Source organism: Nerophis lumbriciformis, linkage group LG13 (genome assembly GCF_033978685.3).
Source record: "Nerophis lumbriciformis linkage group LG13, RoL_Nlum_v2.1, whole genome shotgun sequence".
In the NCBI taxonomy this organism is placed as follows: Eukaryota; Metazoa; Chordata; class Actinopteri; order Syngnathiformes; family Syngnathidae; genus Nerophis; species Nerophis lumbriciformis.
The window spans coordinates 34,695,421-34,709,678 of record NC_084560.2 but is presented as its reverse complement, the minus strand read 5'-3'; the positions used below and the strand labels follow the sequence as shown (position 1 = coordinate 34,709,678).

Here is a 14,258-nt window from a genome sequence, read left to right as displayed (position 1 = left end):
ATTAACACATTATTATGCCTAATTTTGTTGTGATGCCTCGCTGAATGCATTAAACAATGTAACAAGGTTTTCCAAAATAAATCAACTCAAGTTATGGAAAAAATGCCAACATGGCACTGCCATATTTATTATTGAAGTCACAAAATGCATTATTTTTTTTAACATGCCTCAAAACAGCAGCTTGGAATTTGGGACATGCTCTCCCTGAGAGAGCACGAGGAGGTGGAGGTGGGTGGGGTTGGGGTTGGGGTTGGGGTAGGGGGACGCGGGGGGTGTATAATGTAGCATCCCGGAAGAGTTAGTGCTGCAAGGGGTTCTGGGTATTTGTTCTGTTGTGTTACGGTGCGGATGTTCTCCCGAAATGTGTTTGTCATTCTTGTTTGGTGTGGGTTCACAGTGTGGCGCATATTTGTAACAGTGTTAAAGTTGTTTATACGGCCACCCTCAGTGTGACCTGTATGGCTGTTGACCAAGTATGTATTGCATTCACTTGTATGTGTGAAAAGCCGCAGATATTATGTGACTGGGCCGGCGTGTAAAGGAAGTGCCTTTAAGGTTTATTGGCGCTCTGTACTTCTCCCTACGTCCGTGTACACAGCGGCGTTTTAAAAAGTAATTCATTTTACCGATAATTTTGAAACCGATAATTTCCGATATTACATTTTAAAACATTTATCGGCCGATAATACATATTATCGGACATCCTTAATTACTATTACTGTACACCATGCAGCATTGTATACAACTGGACATAGCAGTTATTGCTAGCTTATATTTTTATACACAGCTTGCTAGCGAAAGTGCATTTTGTTGTGTGTACTAATTCTATTGAAAAAGATTAAATGATACATTATTGATAATGATACATTTGGGTTTTTTTTCGAAAATACAATTGCTTTATTAATATTTTGAACCCTAGTCAAGCTAGCTAGCATCAGTTATATTGCTAGCTTGTGCGGTGTTCAGTAAAAGGGAAAATGCTGCCCTCTGTTGGTCAGCAGCAGTTTTACAACTGAATAACTATTATCTTCTGTATTGGCCACTACTACTGTAAATATGAAACCGTCAAATAGTTCTATTATTACTGTACCTCATCCAATAATGTATACAATGTACCAGATTTTACTAGCTTATATTTTTACATACAGAATTCAAGGCAACTGGCAACTGACGGTATTAAATAAACAGAGCAATTTGGTACTACTATTATTATTATTCAAATAAAATACCACATAAACTGTTTATTTTTATTGAAAATACATTGATTTATTCATTTAAACCGCAAGACAACAAGCACTCAGTCAACTAATGTCGACCATTGCTATCTTCGTTATTTGCAGAGAGAGACAATGCTGCCCTCTGTTGGTCATTGGCGGTAATGCGTAAATTATAAATTAGATTTGTTAGCTTTCACACAAAAATGCATTCATTGCATTATACAGTAACTTTTTTTAAATTATACAGTAAGAATTTGTGATGAGGTAATGTTATGTTTGTGTATTAGGAATAAATATTACACACAAGGGACAAAGCGGTAGAAATGGATGGATGGCATATTGTTACTGTCGATACCGTGGATTTGTTGATACAGTATCGAGATCCCAACAGCAAACTAATGCGAGCATGTATTTATTATATATGAAGGGAAATGCTGCCCTCTGTTGACCAGGAGCACCAAATTATTTTTTAATTTAGTATTTGTAATTATTTTATGGTATATTCCGACTTCCACGCATTAACATTTATATTTGCACTAATAAATGTTATTTACGATTGACAAAAATAGACGTTTTGTTTATGTCATGTTTGTCGCTCCCTGCTGGCAGGCCTCAGTATTTACCCATTAAAAACCTTGCATTTTTTCTTAGTTCTCCACTAGAGGTCAGACTTTGATATGAAAAGACTGAATAAGCAGCTGTGAATAAGCGGTAGAAATGGATGGATGGATGGGTATTTTTGTTTATATGGGGTTATATTTACGTTATTAGATGTATATTTTGACTTATATTTACGTTATTAAATGTATGTTTTGACTTATATTTACGTTATTAGATGTATGTTTTGACTTATATTTACGTTATTATATGTATGTTTGATTTATATGTACGTTATTGGATGTATATTTTGAGTTATATTTACGTAATTAGTTGTATATTTTGACTTATATTTACGTTATTGTATGTTTTAACTGATGTGCACGTTATTAGATGATAGTTTTGACTTATATTTACGTTATTAGATGTATATTTTGACTTATATTTACATTATTGTATGACTGATATTTACGTTATTAGATATATGTTTTGACTTATATTTACGTTATTAGATATATGTTTTGACTTATATTGACAGTATTAGATGTATGTTTGACTTATATTGACATTATTAGATGTATGTTTGACTTATATTTACGTTATTAGATGTATGTTTGACATATATTTACGTTATTAGATGTATGTTTTGATGTATATTTACGTTATCAGATGTATGTTTTTACTCATGTTTTCGTTATTAGATGTATGTTTTTACTCATGTTTTCGTTATTGTATGTTTTGACTTATATTTACGTTATTAGATGTATGTTTTGACTTATATTTATGTTATTGGATGTATGTTTTGGCTTGTATTTGAATTATTAGATGTATGTTTGACTTATATTTACGTTATTAGATGTATGTTTTGACTTATATTTACGTTATTAGTTGTGTTTGAGTTATATTGACGCTATTATATGTATGTTTGACTTATATTTACATTATTAGATGTATGTTTTGACTTATATTTACATTATAAGATGTATGTTTTGACTTATATTTACGTTATTAGATGTATGTTTTGGCTTATAATTACGTTATTACATGTATGTTTGACTTATATTTACGTTATTGGATGTATATTTTGACTTATATTTACATCATTAGATGTATGTTTTGACTTATATTTACGTTATTGTATGTTTTGACTGATACTTACGTTTCTAGATGTATGTTTTGACTTATATTTACGTTATTAGATGTATGTTTTGACTTATATTTACATTATAAGATGTATGTTTTGACTTATATTTACGTTATTAGATGTATGTTTTCGCTTATATTTACGTTATTAGATGTATGTTTGATTTATATTTACATTATTGGATGTATATTTTGACATATTTACGTCATTAGATGTATGTTTTGACTTATATTTACGTTATTGTATGTTTTGACTGATACTTACGTTATTAGATGTATGTTTTGACTTACATTTACGTTATTAGATGTATGTTTTGACTTATATTTCCATTATTGTATGTTTTGACTGATATTTACGTTATTAGTTGTATGTTTTGACTTATATTGACATTATTAAATGTATGTTTGACTTATGTTTTGTTATTAGATGTATGTTTTGGACTTATATTTACGTTATTGGATGTATATTTTGACTTATATTTACGTTATTAGATCTATGTTTTGACTTATATTTATGTTATTGTATGTTTTGACTGATACGTTATTAGATGTATGTTTTGACTTATATTTACTTTATTAGATGTATGTGTTGACTTATATTGATGTTATTAGATGTATGTTTGACTTATATTACGTTATTAGATGTTCGTTTGACTTATATTTACGTTATTGGATGCATGTTTGACTTATATTCACATTAGATGTATGTTTGAGTTATATTGACTTTATTAGATGTATGTTTGACTTATATTCACATTATTAGATGTATGTGTTGACTTATATTTACGTTGTTAGATGTATGTTTTGACTTATATTTACGTTATTAGATGTATGTTTTGGCTTGTATGGACGTTATTAGATGTATGTTTGAGTTTTATTTACGTTACTAGGTGGAAGTAAAGAATAGAATATAAACAAGGATTTGTGAACGCGCTCAGGACATCAGGGATGCGCGCTCCCGTGGACTTTTTTCGGGATTCGGTGTCCAACCGGAACACCGAAAGTGGACGGGATCTTCGTCTCCCAAATACGGGTTTCGATCTTTTTGTATTGTTCGCGGGTTTAGGGCGAACAGACGAAAGAGGAATAAAGACATAAAAACAATATGTCGATGATCCGCAGCATGGTCTGTATGAAAGAATGACGTCGATTTCAAGGCTTTTAATGAAAACAAGCCCGTCGAAATAACGCGTACGTGAGTCAAATTGACGATAAACAGACTGGTGAACATGTGGAGGGGTTACATTCGGCCTAAACATGGTTCCGTGTTCGCAAAAGTATCCATTGACGTGTTCACTGCGACTTTTACTTTGAAAAGCATACCCGGAAGTCGGCCCGGTAGCTTAGCTGCTAACTTGCCTCAGCAGCGTTCTGGGCGTGCAGTGTGCGAGCAGGCGGGCGGCTAAAGGGGGGCACACGGGGTCCGAGTGACGGTAAAGGAGTCTGCCTGAACCGGGAACCAAACCGGCACAAGCCTCGGTCGTCGCCCTGCTGGGGGTCCGCACCGGTCGCTTCTTCGCTCGGCGCCCAAAATCACGGCGGTAAGTATCTTTTTTTTCTTCTTCTTGTCCCCCCCATCGCCTTAACGCATCTGTTTGTGTCAGCGTTCGTTGTTCTTCCATTTTCATCACATTCTGCGCCTCCTAACGACAGCTAGCGATGACATTTTAGAAGGTAATTCGTCCAGTGTGTGTCCTCCTCTGCGTGAACACATACAAAAAAAGAGTGATTAATGGAAAATGAAAATGTATTTATTTATTTTGACACCAATGTTGCATTCACGTTGCTTCCTGCCCTTGCACGCCGTTATTCCGTGCACCCAAAACGCCGCAGGGCCTGGCTGTGCGCGCGCACACACACACACACACACGCACACCGGCAATGAATGCGAACCGCAACCGGCTGACAGCGCGTCTGCAGCCGGCTGACAGCCCCCTCCAGCCGGCCTCTTTTGGGTTGTGTTGCCGCAGCCTGGAGGGCCAGGACCAGGCGTGCAGGGGCGGACACAAGCAAGGCGTGGCACGCGTGAGGGAATGACGCACACATGGGCGTGTCCACCCCTTCAACCCCACCCCCCAACCCCCCTCACAATGACAGCTGCGAAGTCACTAAAAAGGTTGCAGAATTAATGCAGACTCTCAACTAAATTATTTTTAGGAAGGTTTTTTTTATTTTATTTTAGGATGTGATCATGAGTTGTATATGTGGGGGAAACCAAGACACAAACCACAAGAATAGCAAACACTTCAATACCGCGAGGCTTCCCAGCAGGCACGAGACATTAAAACAACATTGTGAACTTGTTGAATTAGGTCCTGACGTTGAGCAACTCCAGCATAATGTTGAAACAAGATGCTTTTTGACATTGGCGTTGTTAGGCCTATTTTAGGGGGGCTCAAGCCCCCATAAAATATTCTTAAGCCCCCCTAAATAATTTGGTGTTTTATTTTATTTTTTTATTTTTTTACAAATACATATTCATTATAAAGTGGCCCGAATATGAGTTTAAATAAATAATCATATAACCTGTTATTATTCACTCAGTTTCCCCTCACTTCGTTGCGTAAGGTAGAGAGCCCCTTTAGTGCGTAGGTATCCAATCCATTCCACTTGTTCATATAGAAAATGCCCACATCACTCAAATTCCAGCCCGCATTTTCTCTGCGACCTTGCTTGCGGTCCTGCAGGTGTACGAAGCACATTATCTTCCTTTACAATGAGTGAAGCTGCACGAAACCTTGTGTGTGCAATTGTAAATAATTCCGTTTTTAAGTTTTGTGTTTCTTGTAGAATCTATATAAAGTAATATACATTAGCCTATTGTTAAAATAATGAAAAAAACATAATTAAATATATTGGTCTTTTTGTATTGTTATATTAATAGCTGTTGTATTATTATAGGATGGCTTGTTAAACATTTCATAGGATTTTCAGAGGGAGGAAAAACCAAGACATTTAATATAAAATGTAAAATGAATAAATACATAAAAAGAAAAAGAAAAAAAATGGTTAAAAGCCATCGTCCCGGGGAGCATTTCATTTCGTCCCGTGCATTTAAAAAAAATAAAAAAAATAACAATGAATAATTTCTAAGTCTTTGTTAGCCGTTTGTGAAGTTTTGTGCTTGTGCGTAACGTTCGCTCGCATCCTGTGCATCTCCTGGGGGCTAAGCCCCCCCTGTCCTTAAAAGCTAGTGACGCCCCTGCTTTTTGACAACGTTTAATCAATGTCAAGGTTGTGACGCTGATTTGACCGTTGAATTTTGGTAATTTCCCAACCAATACACACACAAATACAACATGCCTACCTATGGTCATGAGCTTTGGGTTATGACCGAAAGGACAAGATCACGGGTACAAGCGGCCGAAATGAGTTTCCTCCGCCGGGTGGCGGGGCTCTCCCTTAGAGATAGGGTGAGAAGCTCTGCCATCCGGGGGGAGCTCAAAGTAAAGCCGCTGCTCCTCCACATCGAGAGGAGCCAGATGAGGTGGTTCGGGCATCTGGTCAGGATGCCACCCGAACGCCTCCCTAAGGAGGTGTCTAGGGCACCTCCGACCGGTAGGAGGCCACGGGGAAGACCCAGGACACGTTGGGAAGACTATGTCTCCCGGCTGGCCTGGGAACGCCTCGGGATCCCCCGGGAGGAGCTGGACGAAGTGGCTGGGGAGAGGAAAGTCTGGGCTTCCCTGCTTAGGCTGCTGCCCCTGTGACCCGACCTCAGATAAGCGGTAGAAGATGGATGGATGGATGGACAAATACAGCGTTGAAACAACATGCTTTTTGACAACGTTTAATAAATGTCAGGTTATGACGTTGATTTGACCATTGACATTTTTTGTCATTTCCCAACCAATATCCCACAACCAGATACAACATTGAAACAACATGCTTTTTGACAAGGTTTATTCAATGTCAGGTTGTGACGTTGATTTGACCGTTGAATTTTAGTCATATCCCAACCAATATTCTACAACACAAATGCAACGTTGAAACAACCTGCTTTTTAACGTTTAATCAATGTCAGGTTGTGACGTTGATTTGACCATTGAAATTTGGTCATTTCCCAACCAATATCCCACAACACAAATACAACATGCTTTTTCACAAGGTTTATTCAATGTCAGGTTGTGACGTTGATTTGACCGTTGAATTTTAGTCATATCCCAACCAATATTCTACAACACAAATGCAACGTTGAAACAACATGCTTTTTAACAACGTTTAATCAATGTCAGGTTGTGACCTTGATTTGACCGTTGAAATTTGGTCATTCTACAACACAAATACAACGTTGAAACAAGATGCTTTTTGACGACCTTTAATAAATGTCAGGTTGTGACGTTGATATGACCGTTGAATTTGGAGAATTTCCCAACCAATTTTCCACAACATCAAATACAACATTGAAACAACATGCTTTTTCACAAGGTTTATTCAATGTCAGGTTCTGACGTTGATTTGACCGTTGAATTTTAGTCATTTCCCAACCAATATTCTACAACACAAATACAACGTTGAAACAACCTGCTTTTTAACAACGATTAATCAATGTCAGCTTGTAACGTTGATTTGACCATTGAAATTTGGTCATTTCCTAACCAATATCCCGCAACACAAATACAACATGCTTTTTCACAAGGTTTATTCAATGTCAGGTTGTGACGTTGATTTGACCGTTGAATTTTAGTCATATCCCAACCAATATTCTACAACACAAGTGCAACGTTGAAACAACATGCTTTTTAACAACGTTTAATCAATGTAAGGTTGTGACGTTGATTTGACCATTGAAATTTGGTCATTTCCCAACCAATATCCCACAACACAAATACAACATGCTTTTTCACAAGGTTTATTCAATGTCAGGTTGTGACGTTGATTTGACCGTTGAATTTTAGTCATATCCCAACCAATATTCTACAACACAAATACAACGTTGAAACAACATGCTTTTTAACAACGATTAATAAATGTCAGGTTGTGACCTTGATTTGACCGTTGAAATTTGGTCATTCTACAACACAAATACAACGTTGAAACAAGATGCTTTTTGACGACCTTTAATAAATGTCCGGTTGTGACGTTGATATGATCGTTGAATTTGGGGAATTTCCCAACCAATATTCCACAACATCAAATACAACATTGAAACAACATGCTTTTTCACAAGGTTTATTCAATGTCAGGTTGTGACGTTGATTTGACCGTTGAATTTGAGTCATATCCCAACCAATATTCTACAACACAAATGCAACGTTGAAACAACATGCTTTTTAACAACGATTAATCAATGTCAGGTTGTAACGTTGATTTGACCATTTAAATTTGGTCATTTCCCAACCAATATCCCACAACACAAATACAACATGCTTTTTCACAAGGTTTATTCAATGTCAGGTTGTGACGTTGATTTGATCGTTGAATTTTAGTCATATCCCAAACAATATTCTACAACACAAATGCAACGTTGAAACAACATGCTTTTTAACAACGTTCAATCAATGTCAGGTTGTGACCTTGATTTGACCGTTGAAATTTGGTCGTTCTACAACACAAATACAACGTTGAAACAAGATGCTTTTTGACGACCTTTAATAAATGTCAGGTTGTGACGTTGATATGACCGTTGAATTTGGGGAATTTCCCAACCAATATTCCACAACATCAAATACAACATTGAAACATGCTTTTTGGCAACGTTTATTCAATGTCAGGTTGTGAAGTTGATTTGACCGTTGAATTTTAGTCATATCCCAACCAATATTCTACAACACAAATGCAACATTGAAACAACCTGCTTTTTAACAACGTTTAATCAATGTCAGGTTGTGACGTTGATTTGACCATTGAAATTTGGTCATTTCCCAACCAATATTCCACAACATCAAATACAACATTGAAACATGCTTTTTGACAAGGTTTATTCAATGTCAGTTTATGACGTTGATTTGACCGTTGAATTTTAGTCATATCCCAACCAATATTCTACAACAAAAATGCAACGTTGAAACAACATGCTTTTTAACAACGTTTAATCAATGTCAGGTTGTGACGTTGATTTGACCATTGAAATTTGGTCATTTCCCAACCAATATCCCACGACACAAATACAACATGCTTTTTGACAACATTTATTCAATGTCAGGTTGTGACGTTGATTTGACCGTTGAATTTTAGTCATATCCCAACCAATATTCTACAACAAAAATGCAACGTTGAAACATGCTTTTTAACAACGTTTAATCAATGTCAGGTTGTGACGTTGATTTGACCATTAAAATTTGGTCGCTCTACAACACAAATACAACGTTGAAACAATGCTTTTTGACGACGTTTAATAAATGTCAGTTTGTGACGTTGATTTGACCATTGAAATTTGGTCATTTCCTAACCAATATTCTACAACATAAATGCAATGTTGAAACATGCTTTTTAACAACTATTAATCAATGTCAGGTTGTGACGTTGATTTGCCCATTTAAAATTTGGTCTTTCTACAACACAAATACAACGTTGAAACAAGATGATTTTTGACAACGTTTAGTCAATGTCAGGTTGTGACGTTGATTTGCCCATTTAAAATTTGGTCTTTCCACAACACAAATACAACGTTGAAACAAGATGCTTTTTGACAACGTTTAATAAATGTCAGGTTATGACGTTGATTTGACCATTGAAATTTTTTGTCATTTCCCAACCAATATCCCACAACCAGATACAACATGCTTTTTGACAAGGTTTATTCAATGTCAGGTTGTGAAGTTGATTTGACCGTTGAATTTTAGTCATATCCCAACCAATATTCTACAACACAAATGCAACATTGAAACAACCTGCTTTTTAACAACGTTTAAACAATGTCAGGTTGTGACATTGATTTGACCATTGACATTTGGTCATTTCCCAAACAATATCCCACAACACAAATACAACATGCTTTTTGACAACATTTATTTAATGTCAGGTTGTGGCGTTGATTTGACTGTAGAATTTTAGTCATATCCCAACCAATATTCTACAACACAAATGCAACATTGAAACAACCTGCTTTTTAACAACAATTAATCAATGTCAGGTTGTGACGTTGATTTGACCATTAAAATTTTGTCGCTCTACAACACAAATACAACGTTGAAACAATGCTTTTTGACGACGTTTAATAAATGTCAGTTTGTGACGTTGATTTGACCATTGAAATTTGGTCATTTCCTAACCAATATTCTACAACACAAATGCAACGTTGAAACAACCTGCTTTTTAACAACGATGAATCAATGTCAGGTTGTGACGTTGATTTGCCCATTTAAAATTTGGTCTTTCTACAACACAAATACAACGTTGAAACAAGATGCTTTTTGACAACGTTTAATCAATGTCAGGTTGTGATGTTGATTTGACTGTTGAATTTTGGTAATTTCCCAACCAATATTCCATCCATCCATCCATTCTCTACCGCCTGTCCCCGCTGGAGCCCATCCCAGCTGCACCCGGGCGGCAGGCGGGGTACACCCTGGACAAGTCGCCACCTCATCGCAGGGCCAACACAGACAGACAGACAACATTCACACGCACATTCACACACTAGGGCCAATTTAGTGTTGCCACCAACCAATATTCCACAACACAAATACAACATTGAAACAACATGCTTTTTGACAACGTTTATTCAATGTCAGGTTGTGACGTTGATATGACCGTTGAATTTTAGTCATATCACAACCAATATTCTACAACACAAATGCAACGTTGAAACAACATGCTTTTTAACAACGATTAATCTATGTCAGGTTGTGACGTTGATTTGACCATTGAAATTTGGTCATTCTACAACACAAACGCAATGTTTAATCAGTCAGGTTCTACCGTTGATTTGAGGATTGAAATTTGGTCATTTCGCAACCAATATTCTACAACACAAATACAACGTTGAAACATGTTTTTTGACAACGTTTAATCAATGTCAGGTTGTGACGTTGATATGACCGTTGAATTTTAGTCATATCACAACCAATATTCTACAACACAAATGCAACGTTGAAACAACATGCTTTTTAACAACGATTAATCTGTCAGGTTGTGACGTTGATTTGACCATTGAAATTTGGTCATTCTACAACACAAACGCAATGTTTAATCAGTCGGGTTCTACCGTTGATTTGACCATTGAAATTTGGTCATTTCGCAACCAATATTCTACAACACAAATACAACGTTGAAACAACATGCTTTTTGACAACGTTTAATCAATGTCAGGTTGTGATGTTGATTAGACCGTTGAAATTTGGTCATTTCCCAACCAACAACGTGGATCAAACATTGGACACCAACATTGTCTCAGTTTACAAACCCAACTATTTTGCAACATTGTTTAAAAGTCAGTTTAAAAAAAAAAACCTGTATGTATCATCAACGTTGTATCAATGTCTTGTGCCTGCTGGGTTTATTCACAGAGAACTCAACAAGATGTAAAAGTTTGTGTCGTGATATCAGTGAGCGTGAAAGGAATTTATTGGATCGCTACCAAAAATTTAAATGGTTGCTTTCCTGGCCCCACCCGTCTAAAAAACAGTTTTGACACCAAGCTGCAAACAAACAGGTGGAAACCTGATGTAGTTTGGTTATGGCTGGGCGATATGGCTGAAAACTGTATCACGATATAAGTGTATTATATTGGTCAATATCGATAATTATTGATATTTGTATCACCTATGGAAAATAAGGACCAAGAAAAATATATAAAATGTATTATAACCCCTTCAGCTATCAAGGCAGAAAGGAGAGGAAATGTCAACACAATTATGGAAACAATGCAAACAAAATTAACAATCACCTCAAAATGAAGGTCCAAAATAAGGAATATATAAAAAAAATTTTAATAAAGCGTAAGAAAATAGTGCAAAATGTAAACATAGAAACCTGAGAAGAACTATTCTGCAGGTTTAGTGCCAAGAAGTTACAGCTGTGCGCTAAAGGGTGAGCATGGCTAAGGTGGTGTGTAGGACGAGTGCCTTGCATCATTTACGGACCACATTGGTCTGACTACGGTCCCTTTTGGGGGGAAAAAAAAAAAGTTTTGGAGATTTTGACATTCTCTTCTCACTCGTATGCGTGAGCGGAACTGAAATGCTTGAATGTCCAGGGTGAGGCAATTGTGTGTGGATGTTGGAACGGTTCGAATCGGATGGGAAATGTGGGATATGCAGGCGATTGTATATTTCCCATTCATTGTCAATCGGGAGAAATTGACCAGAAAACGGGGAATTTTGGGAAAGGGACAGCATGTTTTGTGTTTGACATACGTAAAGAGTAGTGTGGGTTGATAGTGGAAAGGTCGGAATCGGGTAAACAATGGCGCAAAATTCAGAGAATTTTAGGCATTGTATAACCATGAATACGTCCATTCATTTGAATGGGAAAAACTGGATTTTTTTTTAGAAAATATTGATACGAGCACAATTGTCCGAGATGATATGAATGGGTTGGTGTTGGAATTTTTTGAATCGTTTGAAAAATGTTGACATAGTAACAGTTTGAATTTGAATTGGTATATCGGAATTCCTGGAATTTGGGGAAAACCGGAAACTTTTTACGACTGTCCAAATTAAGAAGTATGTTTTGAAGGTGGAATTGTCCAAAACAGCTGAAAAATGTGGATTGTGAAAACTTTCCAGGAAGAGGGGAAATAGGGCTTTGGAAAACAATATATAAAATTCCTGGAAATTTTCGTGAACTTGGAAAAAGGTAGTTTGATTGTCCAAGGTGAGATGATTGTGTGGATTTTGCAACGGTTGAATCAGTTGAGAAATGTGAGAATTGTGCAAGTTCGAAAAATGGCCCATTCATTTTCAATGGGGAAAAATGTCTGTAAAACCGGGAATTCTGGGTACCGTATTTTTCGGACTATAAGTCGCAGTTTTTTTCATAGTTTGGCCGGGGGTGCGACTTATAGTCAGGAACGACTTAGGTGTGAAATTATCAACACATTACCGTAAAATATCAAATAATATTATTTAGCTCATTCACGTAAGACACTAGACGTATAAGATTCCATGGGATTTAGCGATTAGGAGTGACAGATTGTTTGGTAAACATATAGCATGTTCTATATGTTATAGTTATTTGAATGACTCTTACCATAATATGTTACGTTAACATACCAGGCACGTTCTCAGTTGGTTATTTATGCCTCATATAACGTACACTTATTCAGCCTGTTGTTCACTATTCTTTATTTATTTTAAATTGCCTTTCAAATGTCTATTCTTGGTGTTGGGTTTTATCAAATAAATTTCCCCCAAAAATGCGACTTATACTCCAGTGCGACTTACATATATATGTTTTTTTCCTTCTTTATTATGCATTTTCGGCCGGTGCGACTTGTACTCCGGAGCGACTTATACTCCGAAAAATACGGTAATCTTTTTTTTCTTCTGTTTTTTGGGGGGTGGAGGATCGCTTTTCCCCGGCCAGGCCAAACCTTTTGACACTGTAATGGTTCTGATCAGATGAAAACTGTGAGCTTTGGAGCGCGCCAAGGTTTTGTGACGGAATAATAATAACAAATTGAGAGTTTTTTTGGTGTAGTCTTTTTAATACAATAATGGTCAATGGTAAAAAGACACTCCCAAATCTATACACATTGCAGATTGATATGTTTTGGTACTTGAGGCATATTACAGTTAGTGTTTTGACATTCTCGCTTTTTTCCTGCCAGTTTTCCAGATTTACATCTCAGCGTCATTTATTTTGTTACCTGACAACTGTTATAAGTAAACACCAGTCATATTTTGATACTTAATGCATGCTAACGTTAGTATGCTAACTTTTTAAAACACATTTTTCATGTATACATTGCACAGTAATATATTTGTACTTGACCCATGCTAGTGTTAGTATTTAGCATGCTAGCTTTTTTAGCCGACTTTCCAGGTTTACGTCTCAGCGTCATTTATATTCGAATGCTACCTGTTAGCATGCTAACGTTGGTAGTGTAGCTTTTTACACAAATGTTATAGGTATACACCAGTCATATTTTGATACTCGATGTATGCTAAAGTTAGCATGATAACTTTTTAAACACATTTTTCAGGTACACATTGCAGATTAATATATTTTGGTACTTGAGGCAAATTACCGTTAGTTACCGGTACTTTTTTTTTTGCCAATTTTCTAGGTTTACATCTAAGCGTCGTTGATTTTGTCACCTGGCAAATTCTATCTGTTAGCATGCTAACGTTTTTAGGCTAACTTTTTTAAACAAATACTATAGGTAAACACCGGTCATATTTTGGTACTTAATGG

The 14,258-nt window shown here is 36.3% G+C and overlaps 1 protein-coding gene across 2 annotated transcripts in view; it reads left to right on the top strand.

The window, feature by feature from the left end:
• The first annotated feature begins 3,956 nt into the window (after nt 1-3,956).
• The window catches only part of raph1a (Ras association (RalGDS/AF-6) and pleckstrin homology domains 1a), a 104,035-nt gene continuing 93,733 nt past the window's right edge, over nt 3,957-14,258 (top strand). The window contains exon 1 of one of the 2 annotated variants that reach the window (XM_061970933.2): nt 3,957-4,498. The gene's annotated coding sequence lies outside the window, so the exon portion shown is untranslated. The remainder of the gene's footprint in view (nt 4,499-14,258) is intronic. The other variant, XM_061970932.2, reaches the window with a different exon arrangement.